The sequence below is a fragment of the Pinus tabuliformis genome, chromosome 7 (genome assembly GCF_031772625.1).
Source record: "Pinus tabuliformis cultivar Carrire ecotype Pingquan chromosome 7, CPIR1, whole genome shotgun sequence".
Lineage (NCBI taxonomy): Eukaryota > Viridiplantae > Streptophyta > Pinopsida > Pinales > Pinaceae > Pinus > Pinus tabuliformis.
Window position 1 is genome coordinate 773,267,392 of NC_142293.1, and position 26,552 is coordinate 773,293,943.

Below are 26,552 nucleotides of genomic sequence, written 5' to 3' on the forward strand. Positions count from 1 at the left end.
TGTTAATCCACCTGTCCTCAGGACTGGAAGAAGTCTATTGAGCATTAAAAATTGGAGCAAATTCCTGCTTCCAATGAAATAGGGAGTAGAGTTTCCAGTAATCATACTGTTGGATCTGCCCACCAATTACCCACCCCCAATCTCTCCACAAAGGACATTACATATTAACATTCATTTTGAACAACTCTTCCAGGGGAATCAGACCAACTGTTGAATGGTGTTGTCATTGATGCCAACATCAAGCTTTGAACGCTTTTAATATTTGTCTAAGGAAGCATTGATTGGAAGCTCCACTGGTCAAGAAGCCCTGGAAGCCCCGCCTTTGATGAAGAATTTGGATGAGAATATCAGTGTTTCTGCAAGCAAGACCATCTTCATTTGATAGCCCTCATCATGCCGATTCTAACGATAGGTGGCACAACTCATAACTCCTCACAGTTGAGGAGATATGCCCAATCAAAGTTTGTGCCCCAAAATTATATTTTTTGGAGGTTACTTCAGCTTGCAAAGGAGGTTAAGTCGGCCTTAAAAAAATTGGCTCCAAAATTTTCAAATTTCAACTTTTTTTATACAGGTCGGGTCCAACCAAGGTGGTGCTTGTTCATGGATCTGGTCGGCTCATTAATATTTAAAATTTATCCTTTTTATTCTTCAAACTGTTAAAGTCGACTTTCCCCCCATTTTTTATGATCGACCTCCATAAAATAAAGACAAGTTGGCCCCTCCTTTAAGCCCCTCCATCATCTATATATATGGAAGAACTCGTCCTCTCCAAAGTGTATGGATAATGAACTTGACTATCTCAGGCAATTCATCTATTTCTCTGAGGCCTGAGCAGAACACACAGCAAAAGGTTTAGGGCCCCGAGTTTCAAAAGGGTTTTGTGGGAATTTGAAGTTTATTTTTGCCTATTAGTTCTTCGCTGCGATATTGTATATCTTCTGAGACCATTCAGCCCTTCTGAGGCAGATCTGAAACAAGGCAATTCGTGGGCACTGAGGCCCTGCCTAAGGCCTAATCTCCGACCCCCCGTGGCATTGTTCTGAGGCCTACTCGGCCCTGTTTGGGAGACCATTGCAGTTGATATATGGCTGTGATTTCAGAGCAAATCTGGGGGATCTTTTGCATAAAATCTGATGCTGCTCGTTTGCATTTCTGAGGGCTAATCTGAGAAGACTTTATTAACTTTCTGAGCCCTAGTCCGAGACTGATCCTGAGGTCTTTTCCGTACTGTTCCAAGGCTTATAGCATGCATCTTTGAGGTCTGTTCAAAAGATAACTTTCATGTCACTGTGACATATTTTGAGGTTAATTCGGAGCCTTTGTTGACAGTCTCTGAGGCCTGATTTGAAACAGACCTATAACATTCCTTGGAGGCATGTTCAGTTCAGATTTTCAAGACATATCTGAGATTTAGCTTCACTGGTCTGAAGAGGTGTTTCTTTGCTTCACGCAAGTCTGAGGCAGTTTCTTTCATTGTTTTCTGAAGCCTGATCCAAGCCCATCTGAGGACGTTTTTCAATGATTCACTAAAGCATACTTAAGGTCTGTTTTGGAGTGGAATCTGAGGCAAAATTTCGCTCAATTTTCAAGGCTTATTGTGTGCACCTCTGAGGGCATTCTTTGGCACCATTCCCCGAATTTGCTGAAGCTTAATTCTATACTTATGACCTATTTTCTGTTGGCAACTTGGCATGAGGCCACCATCTGAGGCTCACAATCCAGAGCGTTGAAGGTTGAATTTATAGTGTAGACAGAAGCATCAGGTCTTGTTGAGAAATTGTAGCTGCAGTCAGTATTTTTATTGCCAAAATCAAAGGAGAAATTATTTGTTTTCTAGCTGTCCAAGTCGGCCCCAGCTTGACAGGTCGGCCCCACCACTAGAAGGGGTTTGACTCAAGGTCAAAACCCATTTGATTGGTCTACCATATATTGGCATTCGTTGGACTCCATTTGGGCAGCATCACAACTCATTCATTCGACCTATCTAGCAAAGAGATCTGCTCACACGTGTGAAGAATAAGAAGATTTCTCTCTGCGTTGACCAGCTATTTTGACTTCTGTTGACCAGCGTTGTCTTGACTTGATTCTCTGTTGTTTGACTGTGTTGCTGACTCTGAATTGGAGGCCAAATATTCTTGGTATCTTTGAATTTCTGTTGACCGAAGTTTGGAGTTTTTTCTGAGGCATTGACTGAGGTTTGACCACAGGTCAAACTCAGTGGTTTGACCGAACATCTCTATGGAATTGCAGATCTGAATTTCGGCCCTTTGACCACCAGCTACAGGCCGAATTTCGGCCCTTTGACCACCAGCTACAGGCCGAAATTCGGCCCTTTGATCAGACTTTGACTAGTGAGCAGATCGGTGACTTTTCTCTCTCTTTGACTGATTTTGACTTGGCATTTAATGTGGTCAATGGTTGACCTTTGACTGTAATATTCTGATGTACAAATTGGATGAATTGAACAATCTCTCATAAGGAAAGCTTACCGGGTTTTCCCCCTTGTGGGATTTTGTCCCAAGAAAATTTTGGTGTCTCTTGTCTCATTGTTTCATTGTGATCTCTATTGCTATGCTGAATTTTATGGTTGAAATTTTCTAAGTATAACTGCTTGATAATTTCAATGCTCTAAAAGGAAATATGTTATCATTGGAAGTAGTTATCAGATTGAAAATTGTTTTAGTCTATCTTGTTACTAGACAATCAACAAGTCTAAGGTTGTTTTTAGTATATGCTTCACATCAAATTTCTGAGGTAAAGTTAGGGCAGCCTAAGCCCTATTCTTGTGACACTAGATTTGCAACAAAGGTCACGTCATCTTGTGGACTTGCTCTGAAGGGGTATTTAACAATGTTCCAACAAGACTCCAGTGCGGGAAGACGCACAGGGGGGACATGTGGCAGTACCCTCAAATTTTAGGGGAATTTCGGGGGTGCGTGGGGACGTTGAGGTATAACTCAAGTTCATATTCGATAATGAAAGCATAAATAAACTAATAGTAATACATTGATCCATAGATAAAATTTAAATTCATAATTGAATTAAATAATGACATACATTAATTCATCCTTATCATTCATTTTGATACATGCATCATTCATATGACATACTCATCATTCATCCATACCATGAGATTCAATAATAAAATTCAATAATGAAATATTCAAATACATTGAACCATATCATTTATCATTCATCATTCTATAATCTACACTGATTCAAAAAATAAATTCATCATTCATCATTCTAGAAGAGCTCAAAGGCGGGCAAGAGAGCAGAGCTCGACTACAGCAAGAGAGCACAGCTCGATGGCAGACAAGAGAATTTGGGAAATGAACAGGTAAGTTTTACCTTTTTATTTTTTATTTTTTTAAGTTTTTTTTAATACGTGAATTTTGAATTTTTTTTATATTAAGTGTTATTACACAAATTCGAGGGGGGGTTGCCTAGAAGCACCGCTTTTAGGGAGTCGCATCCCCCACACTGATGAAATGCACCCCCCTGCATCTCCCCATGACTGCCCAAAAGGGTGCGTGGGGAAACGCACCCCTAGACGTCCCTTTCTCCCAAATGCGTGGGGTGCAAGGGGTGCGTGCACCTGACCCTGGGGAACGCGTCCCCGTGGAACACTAGTATTTAACAATGTTATCTAAAGCAGTCACAAGAAGTATCCCACTGACCATTAATGAAGAAGTCAAGAATTTGAACAAGGCGACTTCAAGGCAAAACACTAGTACTGTATAACTTGAAGTCAAAGTCCAAAAGTTATGGGTGCATTGATGGGTTTGAGAGCAATTCATTGTTTTTCTAATCATTGGTGTTGAAGATGATATTTGGATGTATCACATTGTTGAATACATCATATGACAGGAGCACAGGATAGAATTATAACTCAGATGTTGATAATGAGTCATCCTAATGCTTGAATATTTTGTTGTTGACAAAGAAGAATGTGCTGAAGGATAAAGCTCGTATAACAAGTTTGTTGTTGTGTAGATCAAAGGTTTGGTGAATGTATCCATTATATGGTGCCAGAGTATGTTAGTTCATTGTATTGGAATAGACCTTGTTTTGTCTTGTTGCACTAGTATTAAAAGTCCACATGTTGAGCAGAAGCAGATTTGAGTTGTTAGGGTTATATGTTGATGCCATTAGGGTTTTGCAGAGAGCTTATTGATGCCATGAGTAAGATGAGCCTTGTGTTGTAGTTTTGTTGCTACATTGATATTGTTGGGGTTTCAAGAATGAGACTTACATATGGTATTGTTGATGTGCATTAGTTGACTGAGCGCTGGGGTTTTGTATGGCCAAAATCAGCGGTAGTTGTTGATGGGGCAGCACATAGTGCACTGATTGTATGGCACATACAGTGATGATTGCAGGTTGATGTAGTGGCAAAGGTTGTGGCAAACTTTATTCAGTTATCTTTTATCTTAAAGGTGGCAAGGTGATGCAAAGCAAAGAGTGGAGTCTCCTTTAGGTTGGAGCCTAAGAACACTTTAGGGTGGCAGGGTGGTAGGGTGGTGCTAGGACAAGTTGGAGTCTATGCAGGGTGTTGGAGCATCCTTTCAATCGAAGCTGATAAATCGGGGAGTTGGAGCATCCTTCCAATTGGAGCAAGTAAATCAAGGCATTGGAACATCCTTCTCAATTAAGAATCATATCATGAAATTTAGGTACATGCATGACTATTATCATTTACGTTTTAAATTTTTGAATGACTTGCAATTTTTCTTCAAGTGGACCAACTTGTATTTGAGGAGTTAGTTCGAGAATGTTTTCCTAAAGTTGGGTCAGTATCAAATTTATATGAAAGATTTAGTTTTTTCTTGTCTTTTGTCTAGAGTTGCTTTTAGTCATCCCATATATATGTGTTTTTTCAATTTGATGTAGTCACTCATTTGGACAAGTTGGGCATACAGGTGGCATTGGTCATTGGGCCATGGTTCCTTTCCATTTTTATGAATGCCTACCTTGGGAAACTAGTATGCATTTGAAATTTATCCATGATGTAGTAAAGAATCAGTATATGTATATTTGCATGTCAGCAGTCTAATGACAAAACAAGAAACAAGAGATATGTTCCTTATTTTCCAAGGTAGCGAGGCTGGAATCCACCCTGTGAGGCAACGAATCAATGATCTTAGGCAATGAGGAGGTTAGAGATCCATGCTTTATGGCAACGAGGTTGGAAAGCCCATTTTGAGACAGTGGAGGGTTGTCTTTAGGGCTGCAGAAGACCCATACAGGTTTGTCAGAGGTAGAGTACAGATGGGAATCAATTCCCTATGACAATGAGATATCAAGGGCCATTTCAAAGGTTGTGCACAAGCAGCGAGGGGGCACAAACAAAAGGTCGTAAGTTTTAGGAGTGTGTCGGCTAATTAGGACTGAAGTAGCTAGGGCCATCAACAATGTGGAGCAACCAGTGAGACCAATTAGTGTGGTTATGACAGCAAGGCTGAGATAGGTCTCTAATTGGTGATGAATAGCTATAGTTTATGTAACTCTGTCATGATGTTGTAAATCTGAAATCACTTGTTGAATTAGCATTAGATTATAAACATTTCTTTCTGGAATCAACTAGTTGCTAAACCCTTTATTTTACTTTTGTGTATCCAATTAAAGAGCATCACTATTTCATAGATTAATGAGTATTATAATACTATGATGAAATACCAATTTTTATTGTATTCAATGGAAGCCCTGGATCAGAATTGCGCCCTAAGGGTAATTTTCCCAAGAAGGATATCAAAGTGGTATCATCGATGTGCATCCTACCAACCTGTGAGCATATGATCACTGGATGCTTCTGAAGGACAAGGAAAGCATTACAATCAAGAAAAAGAAGGGAACCCATAACTCAGTCATGGATGACAAGGAAGAACAACCACTAGAAACTAACCCCTTTGACATCTTGGGGCAGCTAGCAAGAGGGCAGCAGCAGCTAGACCTATAGATGGCACAAGGACAGTAGTAGATAACTTAACTGTTGACACAAGGACAGTTGTAGATGGCCCAATTTTTTACCCACGTAGCAAATCTGAACAATGCAGGTAACAAAGTTGCTAATGGATCTAATGGAGGTAGTAGGAGTTTTGTAGAAGGAAGCAACAACCATAATCTTGGCCCTTTTAATGAAATAGGGCATGTAATGTGTGGAGGGGAGTGAAAAATGTGGAACAAGAAAATGGGACCGCGCTACCAAAATCGGGGTTTCCCAAGTAGTGCCCATCCTAAAGCTATAAGCCAGTAGGGGAGATCCCACGGGACTAGGGTTGAGGATTAACCCCCCATTTAAGGTAAGGGAACAAGACTATAGTCAAAACCCTTCCTCCTTCCAAGTCACCCAATAATCCATACCCAAGTGTGCCCAAGAAAAACAAGCATAAGCACCTGATTGCACAATGAAAGACATACCTTTAGGATTGGATGGCCCACCTTCAAACATACACTCTTGACAAATGGGTGAGGGGACATATGACTAGCTCAGGAGGCAAAGACATTTGGCACAATATCGGCTACACTAGTGGTCATCGAGTTGTTGGCTACCGACTGAAGACAAATCTAGGAGAAAATTTCTCCTATGGGATCACCCACTGGTGGTGGGTAACAAGTTGGAAAACTAGAAGGGAGGGTTAGAAGCCTGCGTAGAATTTTGAACTCCGCATCAACAATAACCTGAGAAGCCAACTTACAAGGTTATGTATCACTCGGGAGTCGACATAAGCAAGTTGAAGCTCACTAGGACAGTTCAGGTTTAATAATATAATAAATTATGTTTTAATTTTTTATTATATTTACTATGAAATGATAAGAAGTTTAAACATACTCCACCAAAGTTTCGATAAATACTTGGCGGACGAGTTGCAAATTACATTTACCATAAATTTATTAATATCATCAATTACGTATAATACATATTATAAATGAATAATGATATTTATTAAAATATATATATATATATATATTATTTATTATTATTAAAATTATTCATATATAATGCATATAATGCCATGTTAAATTTTCACAGTGTTCTATGTTGTAATAATCACTTGAAACAATTTCATTCACCCCAGTAATAGTTAAGCAATTATTGATAGAACAGTAAACAATAAATGCACAATAGAAGATAGCCAAGCACAATGAGACACAAAGATTTTGGTCAAAGACCAGGGAAAAACCCCACAAGGGGTAAAACCCATAATCAATTCTTCTTCTTCTATTAGTCAATCAAAGTTTAGCATGAGATACATAATCCAGTAGTACATCCATAAACTAGTCAAAGTCAAACTTTGACTCTCCAAGTCAACCAACCCAAAACCAATCAATAATGAGAGAGAAAGTCAAATCTAGTCAACACATATGCCTGCGATAGAAGGCCGAATTTTGGCTTGTGGAAGACAATCCACCTCAGTCAATGAACCTCTTGAAATTCTCAGCCAACTGTTACAGTCAACCCTACATTCAATGCCCAAAAAAACAGTGCAGATTTCGATCAACGCTGAGAGAAAAGATTCGGTCAACTTCAGAGAATATTCGGCCTTCCTTCCTCGGTCAGAATTCAGTGAAATCAGCAGCAGAAAGTCTCGGTCAAAACAGAGGTTTGACCTGCGATCAAACCCTAGTCCCAGCCTATAGTTAATGCCAGTCAAACTGCCCAGAAAGGTTCGTCAAATCAGAGTCAATGTTTCTTTGAATGCTCGGCCTCTAACCACAGAAAAGATCTTAGTCAAATCAAAATCAAAGTGCCCAAGTCAATGCAAGTCAAAGAAGCCCAAAACAGAAAAGTTAATGCAGGTCAGAACTCTCTCTCTTCTCCTTCGCATGTGTGGAATGTCTCCTACAGTTTCAGACCGAATTATTTTTTATGTGATGGATGAGTAATGCTCCAAATGACCTTCAACGACAGGCTATTTATATGAGGTCTAGGAGGGTCAATTTCCTCTTTAGGCTGACTTGACTTCTTTGTGTTGACTTGGTCAAGGGTCAAAAATTAAATTTTCCCATCAAATTTAATGATGAAATTTGAACCATAGCTGCCAATTTTCAACACTCCCTCTCATCTAGGGAGGAATTTCTAGCTACACCATAAGTCTCATCTCGGATGTACATGTATCAACATAAGAGAAGCTCATCTCGTCTCATCTCATCTCAGTTGAACAATGATGACTCAATCCATAGAAGAAGAAGAATGATCCACACGACAACAGGGGAGATCGATTTACTACAACCAAGTCCATGGCAATCATAAATGACCTTGGTAAAGATCACACACCCTATGTCCACTCACTAACCCTCACCCAACTTGATCCTCACACACCTTATATGTTTATGTTATGTATTTACCATGGACTGTTATTTTTTACTACTTGGGCCAACCATTTTATGCATCCCATGTTTTGTTCCTTAGTTTTTGAGTCCACAGGACAGTTGATGAATGCCCTTTGGGGCATCTACTATATGTAACTTTTTATACCTTAACAGAAAGTTATGCTTTCAAAAAAAATGCATATAATAAGTTAATAGAAGTCATATTTATAAAAACAATTATATATATATATATATATGAATTATATTTATTTATAGATATTTATAGATATTTTTTTAGTAATTTCAAATTTTGAATTATATATTGAAATAAATGTGTGTGTATTCGAACCTAATACCGAACCTCAATCGAATTTTGTTACAAAATTCAAATTTGAATCGAACTTAATCATTGTCAAACTTGAATTCGAACCCGAACTACATGACATTGGCATTAGGTATGGTTCACTATGTGAAAATTCTATTGCAGTTAATCTGGTAATTATTTTCCTATCTTTTTACAGATTATTTGTCCCAACAAATTAATTTACTACAAATATTGAATAAAAACACAATTGCAATATTCACCAATTAATAAACCACAAGAACTGAGAAAACACACACACATAAAATAGACACTGAGATTTTCGAACAAATTTTCCCGGGAAAACCCCAATGTGGGGAAAACCAATTCTGCAAATGAGGGTTTTATTATTCTTCAGCAAATTTGTAATTGAAAATTACATAAACTGCTTTCCATAAAATGGCAAAGCTCTAGCAAATTATTTTCTTCACTTCTGCAAGCTAATTCAACCTCTTGGAAGCAATTCGGCCTCTTAGAATCAATTCGGCCCTCACATACGTCACTGACTTGGACCACACGTGTGCCCTGGAGAAAACTTGACCTCCGTTAGCAACTCACGCTCCTAGAGAAATATTTCGGCCTCCACTGGAAAATTGATCTTCACTAGCAAACTTGGCTTTCCTCCAGCAAATCGACCTCTCTGGCAAATTCGTCCTCTCTAGCAAATCGACATCCTTTTGGTAATTCACACCACTGGAGAAAATCAGCCCTCTATAGAATAATTCGACCTCCTTCTATCTTTGAGGAACTAGAGATCATTGTGAAGAAATCTCTCTAACAAAACTCTCCTCGATCACCTCCTTCTATCTTTGAGGAACTAGAGATCATTGTGAAGAAATCTCTCTAACAAATCTCTCGTCGATCACTGTTGAAACCCTCTGCTGGTGTCCCATGTTATCACTGCGCCCTTGCTCAATCAAATCTGTGTATATGTCTCCAAGATGCCCATTGACTTCCTCTTATAATATCTCGTTGAGCAATCAATGGCCAAGATCTAATCACAATTGATGGCTAAGATCATCTTGACTCCATCAAATCACTTTTCTAGAAGTCACTAGAGAGAAATCGACTTGTCTCAATTAATACTAATTAATTAACCATTTTCCCTAAGTTAGACTTAGGAAAATAATTAAAAATTGGTTAATAATCTAATTAAGACATTTTCCCTTAGAAAAATAAACTAGGCTTGGAGATAATTAATCCTCTTGTGCTCTTAGCCTCATTAACACCTCCTGAGACTAGAACCCCTGTCTGAGTTACACAAACCAACACTCCTCTTAGCAAAAAAGGTGTTTTGCACAACACTTAACTTGTCTCTGAAGAAGATGAATCTCGCCTTCCCCAAGGCCTTTGTCATGATGTCTGATACTTTTTGATCTGTAGGTACATAATATAGTTGAATTGTCACACGTTGTACACAATCCTTGATGAAATGATATCTAATGTTTATATGCTTCGACCTATCATGGAACACAAGATTCTCAAATAGCCTGATGCAACTCTGATTATCGCAATGTATCACTGTCGTCTCCACCCTCTGACCAAACAAGGCTACTAACAGTGTCTGAAGCCAAATGGTCTCGCATGTCGCCATGCTAGCTGCTATATACTCTGCTTCTACAGAGCTCAGTGCAACGGCCTTTTGCTCCCTGTTGTACCAAGAGACAACTCCTTATCCCATGCTAAAGCAACACCCCGAAGTGCTTTTTTTGTCGATTGTATTGCTTGCCTAGTCTACGTCACTATAGCCTATCAACCTGATACCATCACCTCGAGTATATCTGATCCCATACTCGATTGTACCTTGCAAATAACGAAACACATGCTTCGTTGTTGTCCAATGCACCCTCTTCGGTTCAACCATGAACTAACTCAGAGAGTTTACCACAAAGGATATATCTGGCCTAGTGTTGACCAAATACATAAGAGAGCCAATCAACTGCCTATATAATGTGGGGTCCACATCCTTCTCCTTAGATGTAACTACCTTCCGCCAATTGCTTATCGTGGGTGTAGACATGGCTCTGCAATCTTCCATCCCAAATCTCCTCGAGATCTCAATGCAGTATTTTCCTTGTCCAAGGAAAATCTCCCCATCTGTCTACCATACCTCCATGCCTAGAAAGTTGTGCATTAACCCCAAGTCTTTCATCTCGAACTCCGCTACAAGGCCCGTCTTACATTCTTCTATGAGCCCCAATGAACCTGTCAAGAACAAGTCGTCCACATATAGGACAAGAATGAGTACCTCACCTCCAACCATCAAATAGTAGATGTTTGCATATGCCTCACTTCACAAAGCCCATCCCCTGCAACTATTTGTCGATGCGCTAATACCACGCCCTAGGAGCCTGCCTCTTATATGGAACAGTTCTTTCTCTCAACAACCCCATTATGCTGTAGGTTGTAAGGAACCATCCACTCCCTCTTGATCCCCTCCCTAGTGCAAAACTCTTGGAATGCTTTCCCTATGTACTTGCCTCCATTATCCAACCGAAGAACCTTCACCTTCCTACCTGTCAAATTCTCCACAAGAGCTTTGAACTCTTGGAAGCGACTGAAGGCCTCATCCTTGGTCTTCAAGAAGTAAATACAAGTCTTCCTAAAGAAATCATCAATAAAGGTAACAAAGTATTCGTACCCTATGAGAGAATGTGTCGACATCGAACCACATATATCAGAATGAACTAAATCAAGAACACCTTTGGATCTGGTGTCACTCCTTGGAAAAGTTGCCTTAGCAAACTTCCCTAATACACATCCCTTACACACATCATCGTGCTTCGTGCTCACCTCTAGAACACCTATCATTGTCTCCCTAAGCAATCTAAGTGCCCCATGATGGATATGGCCCATCCTCCTATGCCAAAGCTCTCCCTGATCTCTTAGATCATTGTTGCTTACTAGTGCCTTTGGAGTATCCATCTGCAACCTGTAAAGTTTGTTGCTCCTGACTCCAATTACTATGGGTGATTTCCACTCCTGGTACTTTATCAACACCTTTTGTCCTCTAAAGAGTACATTGTACCCCTTATCCTGATCAAGTTCATCCCCATTCCTAGCACATGCAACAAATCGTGGATTGGAATAGGCTTGCCAGACTCCCTCTGAAATAGGATTGTCCCCCTCCCAACTGGATTACACTTGGACTTGTTCCACATCTCAATCTAGAACCTTATATCCTCCTCCTTGTAGTTGGAGAAGTACTCTCTAATTCCTGTCATATGGAATGATGCCCCAGTGTTTGTATACCAAACACCCTGTGACGTTGAGCTAGTCAAGCAAGCTATGAGTGACAACTCATGTTCCATCTGGCTGGAAAGCTCATCTGCATTCGCTGAAGTTGTCGTCTGCTTCTTGCCCTTCTTATCACCTTTCTTCCTTTGTGGGCAATTGCTGACATAGTGGCCAAATTTGTGACAGCCATAGCACTTGACCTTTGAAAGGTCCTTCTTCTTGTCCCTCTTGGAGTTGGACCCTTTGTTGGATCCCTTCTTTGCTTTGTTCTTCCCTACAAGAGCCATATTTTCCTATTCTCCCTCACCCTTCTAGCAACTTTTGATGGTGCCACTGACGAGACTCCTCCTAAGTTCTTCTTGGGTAAAATCTGACCATAGTCTTTCCCAATCTAGAAGATCTCGCCTTCCTGTAATAACTTGTACGAAGACATCCCACTCCTTAGTAAACCCATTAAGGGTTGTTTTAAAAATTTCATCACCCTCAATCTTCTCACCAACACCTGCCAATTCTTGACATGTTTCACCTTGGTAAGATAAGATACAACGATTTCGCCCTTGTTTTGTTTCATGCTTCGGAGTTTCTCCCTCAAGATCAACTTTTATGTTCACACAGGATTCTTGATAGAGTTTACAAACAACATCCCACATCTTCTTCTTCATATCTTCTTCTGTTATATGAGACATGATTTGGTCCTTGACTGTATCCAAAATAATGTGTCTCGTTTTAGCATCTTCCTTCTTGTATGTGAGGAGTTATGCTGCATCTATCAGTATAGCTACAACACTGGTCACATATTCCTTGAGACCATTCTCCTTCAAGATCAATAGGATTATGGATTTCCATATGCCAAAGTTAGATGCTCCCTCTAATTTGTCCTGATCATGTAAACCAACTGAAGCCATTTTTCTGAAACCCTCGAAAATAAACAAACTCCAAGTAAATCTGGAACAAACCGATCTGGGTTTTATAGACCCTTGGTTTTCTCTCCTGCACCCTGCGCTAAGCTTCTCAAATAATCTTCTATGCCTAAGATCTGCTCTGATGCCATGTGAAATTTCTATTACATTTAATCTGGTAATTATTCTGCTATCTTTTAATTTGTCCCAGCAAATTAGTTTACTACAAATAATAAATAAAAACACAACTGCAATATTCACCAATTAATAAACCACAGGAATTGAGAAAACACACACACATAAAATAGACACCAAGATTTTTGGACAAAATGTCCCTAGAAAAACCCCAATGTGGGGAAAACTAGTTATATTACATAAACTGCTTTTTATTAAATGGCAAAGCTCCGACATATTATTTTCTTCACTGCTTGCCAAACTAATTCAAAGCTCCTGACATATTCGACCCTCCTGTGCAAACTCAGCCAACTTGCAGCTGGAGAAAACTCAACTTCCATTGGCAACTTACACTCATAGAGCCTGGGGAAAACTCAACTTCCATTGGCAACTTACACTCATAGAGAAATATTTCGACCTCCACTAGAAAATCGATCTTCACTAGCAAACTTGCCTTTCCTCCTGCAAATCGACCTCTCTTGCAAATTTGCCCTCTCTGGCAAATTGGCCTCCTTCTGGTAATTTGCACCACTGGAGAAAATTGGCCCTCTGTAGAATAATTTGACTCCTATCTCTGAGAAACTGGAGATCACTGTGAAGAAATCTCTCCAGCAAATCTCTCCTCAATCACTACTGAAACCCTTTGTTGGTGTCCCATGCTATCACTGTGCCCTTACTCAATCGAAACTGTGTATATGTCTCCAAGATGCGCATTGACTTCCACTTATAATCTTTCGTTGAGCAATCAACAGACAATATCTAATCATGATTGATGGCTAAGATCATCTTCACTCCATTAAAGCACTTTTCTAGAAGTCACTAGAGGGAAATCAACTTGTCTCAATTAATACTGATTAATTAACCATTTTCAGTAAGTTAGACTTAGGAAAAATAACTAAAAATTGGTTAATAATCTAATTAACACATTTTCCCTTAGAAAAATGAACTGGGCTTGGAGATAAGTAATCATCTTGTGTTGTTAGCCTCATTGACACCTCCTGAGACTAGAACACGTGTTCGAGCTACACAAACTAACACACTATGATGCATCTATGGTTATTGTAGCTAATGGTTGTCGATTGCCACTTGATCTTAAGAGAGTTTTGCCAAGTGGTTTTCATCACAATAGCATAGGCCTCTTGAGATGATTGCCCCACTTTATCAACAGCATTGCAGAGGTCGTTTTACACATTCTAGGGAGAGTATGACCTTGTTGATACAATGTTGCCTATTTAGAGCAAATCGTTGGACTACTTAATGACCCCACATGATGCTTGATACTCCGAGGTACCCCCAGATGCTGAAACGTTGAGCCCATGAAGTTTGGTGTTAGAGATATTTGTGGTGTGCCCAGTGGACCCAAAATGCCCCCAAGCTAACCTTAACATTGTTTGATAGGCATCACTTGTTTTGGAGCCCAAATGATGATGGTCATCCTTGTGATGACAGGGGAGGGCTTGCACATTGCTTTTGAGCCCCAACACTTGGGTCAGATGGTGCCACGTCACCTCTCTTTCCCTTTGGAGGGTGACGTCAGGCACCATGGATATGACATCTTGGCATAGAGGCACTTTGGAGGCATGTCCATGATCTAGAAGCTACATCTTGAAGTATGGAGTACTCATTGGCCCACATGACACTTATTTGTGGCATTTAGAGCTCATCTGGAGGATGATTTCATGCTTGAAAAGGATTTTCTCCCACGCGTGTGGGCATTTTTAGCATCTTTGTTAGGTTTTTGAGCTATGAGGTTGCCTTCTAACCTCTATCTTATGGAACACTTAAAGTAAACTTGTCAGTAGGGCTTCTTTAGTTGTATTATTGTAGAAATGAGTGGGATAAGTCTCATAAAGACTCCTTGTTGAAGTTCTTGGTAGCTTCGAAAGGTCTTCTACATGTGCTTGTTGTCTTAGCATGTAGGAAATGTTTGATTGCCTCTTTAGGTGTTTGCTTGGTGGAGTAAGTGATTTATGGCTTCTTTCCTAAGTCTAACTTAGGTAAAGTACAATAATTAAAGTCAATTAATTATTGTGGACTATTAAGCCAAAATACTAAGGATACATAATTTAATTATTTAAGTGACTTAGATATGATCGCAACCATTGATCTCAAGGGAAGAGAGATCTAATCTCAATTGTCAATCACTTAGGAGATTAGGGTTAGGGATTTGGTTTAATGAACATTATAATGTAAGCCTAAGGGACAAGTGGAGATATAACAAGTGGAGGAAGCGATTTTCTCTAAATAAGAGGCTCAGCTAAAGTAAAGAGAAAGAGGAAGAATGCAAGGTGATTCATGAGTGTTTCTAGAAGGCTGAAATTTGGAGATTGAGGGAGGCCGAATTGTTGAAGCATGAAGGAAGCTACGAATTGGAGAGGACAAATTATTGGTGAGAGGTGGGCCGAATTCCTTTAGGGGTCAATTTCAAGAGGGCCGAAATACCTTGGGCCGAATTTCCTAGTAGGGTTGAGTTACAGGTTCCAGTCATAACATTTTTTTGCAATGTTCCATGGGGACGCGCCCCCAGGGTGGGGGACACGCTTCCACCCTCTCCCACGCTCCCAGGATAGGGAAAATCCTAGGGAAATGTTTCCCTATGTCCCCTTTTTTGGGGAAACTCGGGGGGGGGGGGACTTTTTTCTAGTGACGAAAAGCATCCCCCAAAGTTTTTGCTAATAACAATTAAAAACATAAAAATTAAAACGTTCCCCCAAATTTTTTTCTAATAACAATTAAAAACACAAAAAATTACAAATTTTAATAGAATTTTAAAAAATATAAAAAAACTAAAGGATAAATTAAAACTTTAAAACATAATCATTCATTTCTCATTAACACTACAATTTTACCTTGTCACCTGACATTTTCCTTCTGCTACCACCGCTCGACAGTTTCCATTTGCAATTTTCAATGATTTAGATTTACCATCAATCGAGGGCCTGAGACATATGGAGCTACGATTTTCATTTTGTGACTTGGAGCTGCTAGATTGGAGCTGCGATTTTCATTTGTGACTTGGAGCCACCGGATTGGAGTTGTGATATATTATTTAGTACTTTTTGAGAAATTTACTAGTATTTCACTGCTTTCTATGTTTACTTTGAGTTTAGTATTCTATGGCTATTTAAGACTTTAGCATAACGTCATTGTCATATGATAAATTTACTTTTGATGTGCATTGTGTAATTTCAATTGTCAAATGATTAATTTAATTTAGATGTACCTTGCATCATATTAATGCCCATTTCCAATTGATGAATTTAGATGGAACATTGCATAATGTCAAATGATGGATTCAATTTAGTAATTTACTTTTAGATTTACAATTTTACATTGATAATTGCAGAAATGTCAAATGATAATTCTGATTCACAATAATCTAATATGAAATGATGATCATATTTAGATGTACATTTCATAATTATTAAGCTTTACTATTTACTAATTTAGTTATTGGCATATTGTTGGGATTTTATTTTTTATTTTTATATATTAAATTTTTAATAATTGTATAATTCTTTCCCCGTTTCCCTGAAATTTCCCTAAATTTTGGGGTTGTTTATATATGTCCCCCCTTGTGTGTATCCCCACTCCCACGTTTCCCCATCCCAAAAACTCGGTGGAACATTGTTTTTTTGAATATTTTCTCTGGTGGATAGAAATCTAGATTTTCCTAAGGTTATTGAATGAAGGAGAATTGTTATGGGTGTAAATTTGTTGTTGTAATGTGATTGATCTCTCTGTTTTATTATTTTTCCGCTGCAAATATTTTATTTCAAAAGTTAAATACCAATGATTTTATTTTCACAATGATTCAAAATTTTATTTAATAATTTTCTGGAAATAAAAATTGTTTAAGTATAAATAAATTTCGACTGGTATTGGAAAATTAACATGGTATCAAAGCTCTAGAAAACTCTGAGAGAGAGATCAATAATCAGTAGGGTTTACAGCTGCAAATCATTTTTACGGCAGTACAATTATTTTAATTTTGTAGGTGGGGTTTTGTGGCCAAAATTGATTTGTGAAATGGCATCACTAAGTAGTTTGACATATGAAGACAGGTTGGATGGGGCCACTAATTTTAGTCCATGGAAGGAGCAGATCACTATTGCTCTAAAAATGAATGGTTTGTGGGATTTTGCAAACACAGATATCCAAGTTTTGTCTTATCCTGTCCAAGCAGTTGAGCACAACCCTAAGGATGAGAAAGGAAGGGGTATGATCTTGGATGGTGTGAGGGATCGTATAATTCATCACATAACAGGGAAGAATACGGCATGCAGTTGTGGGTAGCCCTAACCAGTCTTTATCAGAGCACAAATGAAAATAGGAAGATGGTATTGCAAGAATAATTAAACAACGTTAGGATGAACAGATCAGAGACCATAACATCTTACCTGACCAAGATCCAGCAGGCGCATGATGAGGTATTAGTTGTTGGGCATGCAATGAATAATTCAGAGTCTGTGAAAGTAGCTCTAAAAGAATGCGCTAAGCATTGGACCACCTTTGTGGAGGGGATCCTTGGTAGGAAACAACTTTCTAATTGGGACCAGTTGTGGGATGACTTCATCCAGAAGGAGATCTACGAGAATTCATTGACTGGTGGACAGTGAAGGAGCGGTGGTGGGGAAGAAGAACTTGCTCTTATTACACAAGCGAAAAAGCGCAAGGTGAAGGCCAAGTAGAACCAAGGCGGAAGAGGATCTTCACAAGGTAAAAAGGAGAAGGACATCAGCAAAGTAAAATGCTTTGCATGTCATTAATTCAGTCACCTTGTCAAACAATGTCCAGACAGGAAGAAGGCCAAGGGAAATACATGTACGACATCCACAACACATATGGATGAGTTGGTTGATAAGTTCAATAAGAATTTTGCCTTGGTGTCATGCCTTTCTGGCACCATTACAAGAGGGGTGTGGTTCGTGGATAGTGGAGTCATGACGGGATATCAAGATATTTTCACCAACATGGCCAAAGAGCCTAAATGCATACATGTGGATCTTGCACACAACACCAAGTATGCAATAGAAGGCATTGGCAGCATTGAGTTTTAGATGGACTAGGGGGTATCATGGAGGTGAATCAAGTGATGTTTGTACCGAGGTTCGAAAAGAATATCCTATTAGTTTTGGCCATGGAGGACAAAGGACTAGAGATCAACTTCACGGGAGGTGAAGTAGCTATTGGGCCGAAAGGAGCTAATCCCAAGAAGAGGTGAGTAATTGAGAGTAGGGTGAACAACCTATATCTGTTGAGAGGACAATCGGTGAAGGCTCTCATACATGAGAGTGGCATCCAATGTGAGACTTAGCATAGGAGGATGGGACACCTACACTACAAAGTTCTTCGTATGTTACAGAGAATGGTTACAGGTTTTCCAAAGATTAGGGTCGAGCGGGAGGGAATGTGGAAAGGGTGTGCACTTGGCAAGCATGCCAAGGCAGCATTTCCTCACTGTGAGACCATGTCCAAGGGGATATTGGACTTGATGCATTCAAATATATGTGATCCTATGTCAATGGAATCAATTACAGGGTCTTGTTACTTTGTGACATTCATAGATGACTATTCCATGAAGACGTGGATCTACTTTTCGAAGACCAAGGGTGAGGTCTTTGGTCGGTTTCAAGAGTTCAAATCTCCTGTGGAGAACCAGACGCAAAAGAAGATTAAGGTACTAAGATCTAATAATGGGGGCGACTATACTATAATATCCCTCTTGGGAAAATTACCCTTAGGGCACAATTATGATCTAGGGTTTCTATGAATACAAGAAGAAATGGTGCTTTGCAATAACATTACAACATTTATTGAACTATGAAACAAAAGTGCTCATAATTGGATACACAGTAGTATAGTGAAGAATCTCAACAATCAATTGATTCCAAAAACAATCATCTAAAAACTAAAATTGATTCAATAAGTAGTTACAATCTTACAAGTTCCATACATAACATCAAAGCATAGTTTACTAAATTGTAGCTAACCCTCACAGATTTAGGGCCCTATCTTAGTTTTGTAGTCACTAGTCACATCACAACCCTTGTTGGTTGCTTTGCACTGTTGCTAATACTAGTTACCTCAAACTCCGATCAACCAACCTCCTAAAATTTTGCAACATAACCTTTTGTTACCAACAACCTTTAGGAATGGCACCTCAATCATTACCTACCACAGGGGACTTATCCTCCGCTATCTCTTACCTCTAACAAGATTGTATTAGCCTCTCGTAACCACAAACAGTTCTCTAGTATCTCAGGGAGATGTTTCCAACCTCGTCGTCACAAAGGCAAGGGGATTCCACCCTCCACGCTACCTAGGACAACAATTTGGTGCCTCCTCGTTGCCACAGTGAACTCAAACCAAAATTCTTTTCCTCAAAGCCACAGAACATACCATAGAGGCAATTCGTTGCTGCATACAAGCCTCTGGGATGACTCGCTGCTACAAACCAGCCTCAAAGAAAAAAAAATTGTCATAGATATGATCTTAGAGATGATCCAATGTCACCAACAAGGCCTTAAAAGTAGTCTGTTGCCACAGAGTGGTCTAATCAATAACTACCTCAAAAATGGGAGATTTCAACCTTGGACTTGCCTCAAAAACCCTCACTGCCACAAAATACTACCTCAGTAACCCTTACTGCCATAGAACAAATAAGTGTTGCCATAGATAATGCCTTAGAAAGATGAACTTCGACTCAAGACTTATCATTTAATTAGAAAGGTAAGGGATTGGCTAGGGTGGAATCTTTCACCCCGAAACCAATCAAAAGAAAGAGGTCTTAAAACCCTCCAAGAGCCTTAGCCCAAAAACAGAAAGAACCATAATCCATGATGATCACAATGAATCTCCCCTCTCCTTTTTATAGATTCCCTTTAGGGTCTTCCCTCCTAATTTTAATTTGAGTGGCTAACAAGTTTCCCACCATTTGCCCCAAATTTGATCTTTATTGCAAGTTTCTCTCCATTTACCCAAATTATCTAAAGTTACCTAAGTGACATTAAATAACGGGTTCCCCCCTTTATAAATGACTATAGCCTACGGGGTTAAATAGGTTACTATGTCCTTCGTTGGGAAATCAATTAGAAGAGGACATTACAATCCCCCCTTCCCAACATTGCTTGTCCTCAGGCAATTGCAAATTCGGTTGTTGCAAGATTTCTTCTTGCACATATGCAACCAACTTCTAGGATGGGTCTTGTACAAAATACTATGAGCTTCCTCATACGTAATAGGATTATTTGCATTCAAGTGAGCAATGTCAAATGCAGTTACGAACAACAGGTTAGGACACTCTACAAAAGACCATTGTTGAGATCGAGTCACAAATATGAGAGCCTAACTTATAGTGTTGTCTTGAAGATACACTATGGAATTTAGTTCCTGGGTATTTCCTTTACTGGGAATATCAAAAATTTTGCAAGTTTCTTCCACCATGTCCAATTTGGAGAGGCAATACCAAATTGTACTGCAAACATATTTATGTAAAAACTATAAACTCATATGCCATTGTTCCCTCAACACACTTAAAAACATCGTGAATTAATGATATGAATGTTGCTTTAGTTGGTAAATGAATATTCCCCTCATCTTCTCCAAAAATTGGGAGGCCCCTTCTTGTTTACAATCTCTAATAGATTCTAGCTGCACTTGAAAAATTGGTTGTGATAACAAATGCGTGAATGCTTTATATTCAATGGCCAAGATGGATAGCCCACAAGTCCTTGAAAGATTACCTAATACCCATTGCTCAAAGAAAATTTCAATCCACTTTTCATGAGAGGAACGTTGCCAGAGTATTGGGCCTCAAATGGATTGCCACATGGGAGGTGCGGGACAAGAATTTGTAAATAGAACTCCACGAGTCATAACAGATCCAATTATTGAATCAACAAGTGGCGAATCTAAATCTAGTAAGGCTTGTGGCCTTCTCAAGCGTCAAATGTTACTAGCCCTAAGAAGGTAGTCATAATCACTCAAATAAGATAAATTTTCATGAAGAAAGGAAGAAAAGGTTTCAGGTCTTGTACGTGTCTAAGAGAGAACAATTTCTGGCACCCCCAACTTTGATGGATATCTCACAAACTTTTCCTCAAGAACAATTGTTCCTTTCTCAAATCTAGCACTCACATCATCCATGATTAGACTAATCATATCGAGAAGCACCAAATGCATATAATTGTACATTTTTCCAATACAAAGAATCATTGTTTTCTTCATAAGATACTCAGTATAAACATCGACAAGTTTTGAAAGACAAGCAACTAGTATACCAAGTAGGTAGACCTGCAATGGTGTTGAAAAAAGAGAATCACACTTCGCCTCTCCACGGCCTTTTACCTGACTTGTGGTGGTTCCAACTAATAGAAGAATTGCCACCCACTCCAAATTCAATCATTTCCTTTTTCAAGAATGTCCTGAACAATAAACCAAAGATGACAATTTTCGGATTGCCCATTATCTCATAAGTCGAAGGACCCACAAAAATGAGAGTTTCAAACTAGGCATTATTGTGGATGAGGTAGATGATTGAAGCAGGGTTGCGGGGAAGCTCCCCCCTCCCACTCCCCGAATCTGCTCTAAGCGAGAGCGCATCGAGAGCGACCCCAAGAGCGTGCTCCCAATTCACTCCTGTTTGGGAGAAAATTTCGGGAGCGCACTCCCGCAAAAAGAAATTGCAAAGACGTTCCAAATGCAATTTTTTTCAAAGAAAAAAAGAATTTTTGAGTGGGGAAGCCTAATATTCAAGCCTATGGCACTAGTATTGATATGAAATTTATGGTAATGTTAAATTCTTTAAGTAAAAGTGCCATTCTCCTTTATTTTTCATTTTCATCCTTTTACTTAAATTTTTAACATTACCATGAAGTGACTCGGAATGTTTGAGAGTGGTTTCGACCTCATTGGATTTCATATGGAGAAAGTAGAATTTTAAATCTCACTCAAAATCAGCAAACTTATCAGTTTTTCAAGATTTCAGGGTGGGGGGATTGCAATGTTTCATTGGATTTTGTCATGTACTAGGGTATGGAATTCGTATTTAATCAAGAGCACCAAGCCCTCTATGTACCTTGAAGTTGGTGACATTGATTGTCTAACTCCTTTATCATGACCCTACTAAAAATGTACCCATCACTCAAACAAAATCTTGACTTGACATGCTACATTTTTTCTATCTTATGTTAATGCTTAGAGGGTGATACTAATGACAAAGATCCCAAGATAGTCAATGAATATGTAGGAATTTGTCATAGCATGATTTTTTTGGATGCTAGGGGCCATCTAGAGCCTATTTGTTGATGCATTTTTGGTTCAGAGATGGATTGCACTCGCTGCTATTTTAGTTATGTGCACCCTTACATGCTATATAAATGAGAACTTGTAATTTGTTGACCTATGGTTGATGAAGATTATAACTACTAGATGAATGATGTTATATGGTTTAATCCATGTTTTTATGTTTTTTATCACTAATTCATCATTGTACATGCTTTTGTTGACATATATGCATCAAAATATATAACAATATATATTATATAAAATTCCCTCCCAAAATCGCTCTGGACCAGGATCTTTTGAAAATGTCACTCCCCGCTCCCGCTCCCAAGCAACCTTGGATTGAAGAAATGGGGAATAACAATACTCTTCCATTCAGTTGTTATATATGGATGAGGCAACATTCTCAATTGCCTCCATAAGAGAAAACACAAGACTACAAGCTTGAATATTTCTACAAGAAATGGAATTGTCACATAATTGTATTGGTAGCTCCCATTACTTTGGGATAGTGCTGTCAAAATCCCAAATATATAACTTAGCCACTCAGGAGGCAAAGACTGATGTTTTGTTGTCCACATTTTGTGAGTGTCTTCATGATGCGTTTTTACGTAAGAAGATTGAAAACTATCGTTGTAGCACCTCCTTGCTCAAGAGCCTACTCCAACTCCTGGATCATTCGGCCAGGTCTTTCTCTATCTCTAGCTTTAGTGAATTCAGTAATCAATACAATTGTTGGAAATTGAGAAAACAATACAAAAGTTCAGGGACCCTGACAGAGTTGTTAGCAAGCCTCCCAACTATTTGGGGTAGGCAGGTCATCTATTATAAGTATCATATCTTTCCTCAATTTGCCAGTTGCATTTGATGAGCCTATATCCAATATGGGATATTTTCGTATAGTGTCTAGAAATGCTTCAAACTCGTCAGGCTTTGATATATATGTTGTTCCAGAATATATGTGGTGGATACATTCTCTCAACAAGGTGGGTGTTAGTGTGTCCCATTCATAAATTTCAATTCCTAAGAGATCTATAAAAAAAAATGAATTGTTGTAGTTTTTCCAACTCCTATTGGACCTTTAAGCAAAAGAATGTTACTTCCAGTGTTTTGTGGTGAATCATTAAGCTTCCCATCTATCCAAGCTTTCCCCTTAGCTACCTTTTTCTTATTAGCAACAAGCTCAGTCAGCGTCCAGGGTTTGTATTTGTCAACCCACATATCTGTTTCAGCAATATGAGCAGTTCATGATCTTTGAATTCTATTTTCCTTTCCAACTGGTGATGAAAGAGACTTGAAACTCTCTGCTTCAGCTGGATCATATGCATGACTAGTCAATGCAACCAAGGCAGCCTTTCAAAGAAGATTCAACAAATCTACATAACGAACAAGAGCAATCTACAAAGTGCATGGACCATGGAAGGGTGGTGGCAAGGTACTTCCAACAAGGGGCTTACCCTATTCTTTGTCACAATGGACTGAAATTATTGTGTTTAGGACTCTAGTGGGTAGCCTAGCAAGTTTGTAGCTTCCTCCACAGTTTCTTCCAAATGTCCATTCAATAACAAGTTGTAGACCAAAAGATACTTCTTCTCTTCAACATAGTAACCAATTAATGAAACAATGTGCTTGTGTTGCAAGGTAACAGTAATTTCAACTTCCAAAAGAAGTTCTTGCTCTACTTCTCCAGAATATTTTAATGATTTAGCTACCAAAAATTGCCCATCAGGAAGAACCCCTTTTTTGCTCCAGCCTCCCTTTGCTATAAGGTTCTCTGATACAAACCCAGAGGTTGTATATTTTAGTTCTTGATATGTAAACTCCCTGCAATTTTTATTTCTACGAGCATATCCTAACCTCTAGACCAAGGAATGTTCTTCATCTCGGGGATCATCACCTTGGGTAGAAGTAGGATCACTCCCTGTAGAGCTTTCCTGTGTTAGAATTATCTAATTGAGAGCCTCAATTCCACTCATGTTGTTACGCTCTTCCTGACTACTATTTTTTTCAATGAAAGGTATTCTGCAATCAGTAAACGTTTATTTGGTAATTTCAATTTCAATTCAAGCACATAAATTTCTCTAGCTACAGATCTAGAATAAGGAATTTTGTTCACTGTAATGGCACTTTTCGGTAAGGTCCATCTAGGGTAGATTCTTCTCTTTGAGAAATTTGCCTTAAAGTAGAATATTGAATTTATGTTGGCTTGTCAGCTTGTCAAAAAAGATTCTTGTGTCATCCCCTTTCTCAGAAACCTGGCAAGAGATGCTTGAAACAGTTCGAAAGGAATTAGAGGAAAAAAGGGCTCTCTAAATTTGTAATGTCATCTTCAAAGTCATTCTTTTCATCAACATAATGACTACGAGTCTTGCACTTGTAGATTGTACAATTAGACTTCATAAGAGAACATATATTGAAGGCTTCCATTTTCATTAGGACAATGGCCTGCCTATCAGGGTAATGACTCGGAGTTGATCTAAGTAACCTGACACGGGGATTCGGGATTCGTAGGATATGGGGATTCGGGATTCAGATTCGGACACGTTAACCCCCCAGAATAGGACACCTAGGATTCATTATATATTATTTTATTATATATATATATATATATATATAGAATTAGATATTTCTTACACAAATTCTCATTAATGATACAGATTCATTGATTTCAAACATAGATCTTCATCTAGATGTAATTTTTACTGTTTACAAAGTAAGTTAGTAACATTATAGCATGCATAGTACATACAAAATTCAAATACATGTCACATAAATCATAAATGATAAATCAATGAATCATAAATTCTAAATTCATAAATGATAAATCATACTACATATTCAATTCATCAATGATCCAACAAGAGAAAGACAAGATAGTAAGATAAAGACACTAACAACTGTAGTTTTCTCATTAAGTCATCAAATCAAAATGCGTTACATAGGTAGTGCAATGCCAATGGCAAATAGAAATAGAAAATACAAAACAAATACAGGTATACAAGCCTCGAGGTAGTGGGTAGCCCATGACTCATGAGTCATCAATCCTCATAGTCATCATCAGAATCAACATCACTATCGTCATCATCATGGCCACCACTGCTCTCCTCTGCATCCTCCTCCTCCCCTGTATCCATAGTCGCCTCAACATCTGTTGGTGTGGAGGATGACCCCTCTACAATATCATTGTCATCAAATCTAACAGGCTCTAGCACTGGATCATTGAGATCCATGTTGGTCAATGCCAACTCAACACTGATGTCCAGACCCATATCATCAAGAAAGTCATCCCACATATTTGTCTTTTCCTTCAACCACTCTTCCCTCTGCCTGTAAATAAGACGAAGGTTGGTGTGCACATACACCATTGTCTCTGACCTGGACTGCTCAAGCCTGCTCTTCTTCACACTATACAAATTCCCATATGTGCTCCAATTCCTCTCGCAACAAGAGGATGAAATCACCTAAGAGAGGAGTCTCATGGCTAACTGCTGAAGAGGAGGGCTTGTTGCCCCATGATTTGCCCACCAAGAATAGGGCTTCTTAGCCCCCCTGTCTCTAATCACATCATATCCTGCAAATCGACCAGTGCCAGTGCTAAACTCTGCAAAGGCATCCTCCACCTCATCAAGCAATGCTCTATCCTGAAAAACCCGCCTAAATGCATCTTTCCTCCCCTGTGAGATTTCACCATCCATGTGAGGAGGGAATCTGCGAGAAGGTCCACCATTCAGCCACTCATGGCTATAGTATTATGGGTTCAATGAGTGAGCCAAACAATGTAAAGGTGTGCAATTCTTGTCCCATCTGCTGACAAGAATATCCTGTATAGTACCACAGAACGCCTCTGGTGATGTCTCATACTCGAGGCACTCACTCTGTAGAATAATGCTCCTCACAGAGTCAATCATGGAATCCCATCACTCATAAGCCTTTCCTAGGACAGGTTTGTCCATATCTGCAAATCGAAGCAAAGAAATGATAGGGTCCATGATCTGAATAATTAGATCTACCCTCTCCCACCAAGCATCATCTAGCACTGTGTCCTTCACTCTTTTAGAGGCTAGTTGATTTGTCTTTCTCCAAAAAGACCAAAACTCGTAAATAACCATGGCCCCAAGAGCAGTCTTGACCTCCCTCAACCTCTTCAACATGATGAATGAAGAGGCCAACCGTGTATCAGCAATCTTTAACAATGATATATTGTTGTACTCCTTGTACATAGTGAAGGCATTTGTATGATTTTGCACAAAGCTACGAATATGTCGTGCATCCTCAATAAT

The 26,552-nt window shown here is 39.0% G+C and overlaps 1 protein-coding gene and 1 pseudogene across 1 annotated transcript in view; both read right to left on the bottom strand.

The window, feature by feature from the left end:
* LOC149249868 (uncharacterized) overlaps positions 1-26,552 on the bottom strand; it is a 93,431-nt gene that overhangs the window by 41,482 nt on the left and 25,397 nt on the right. The gene's annotated exons all lie outside the window — the stretch shown is intronic.
* Positions 20,539-24,154, bottom strand: LOC149249869 (uncharacterized; annotated as a pseudogene).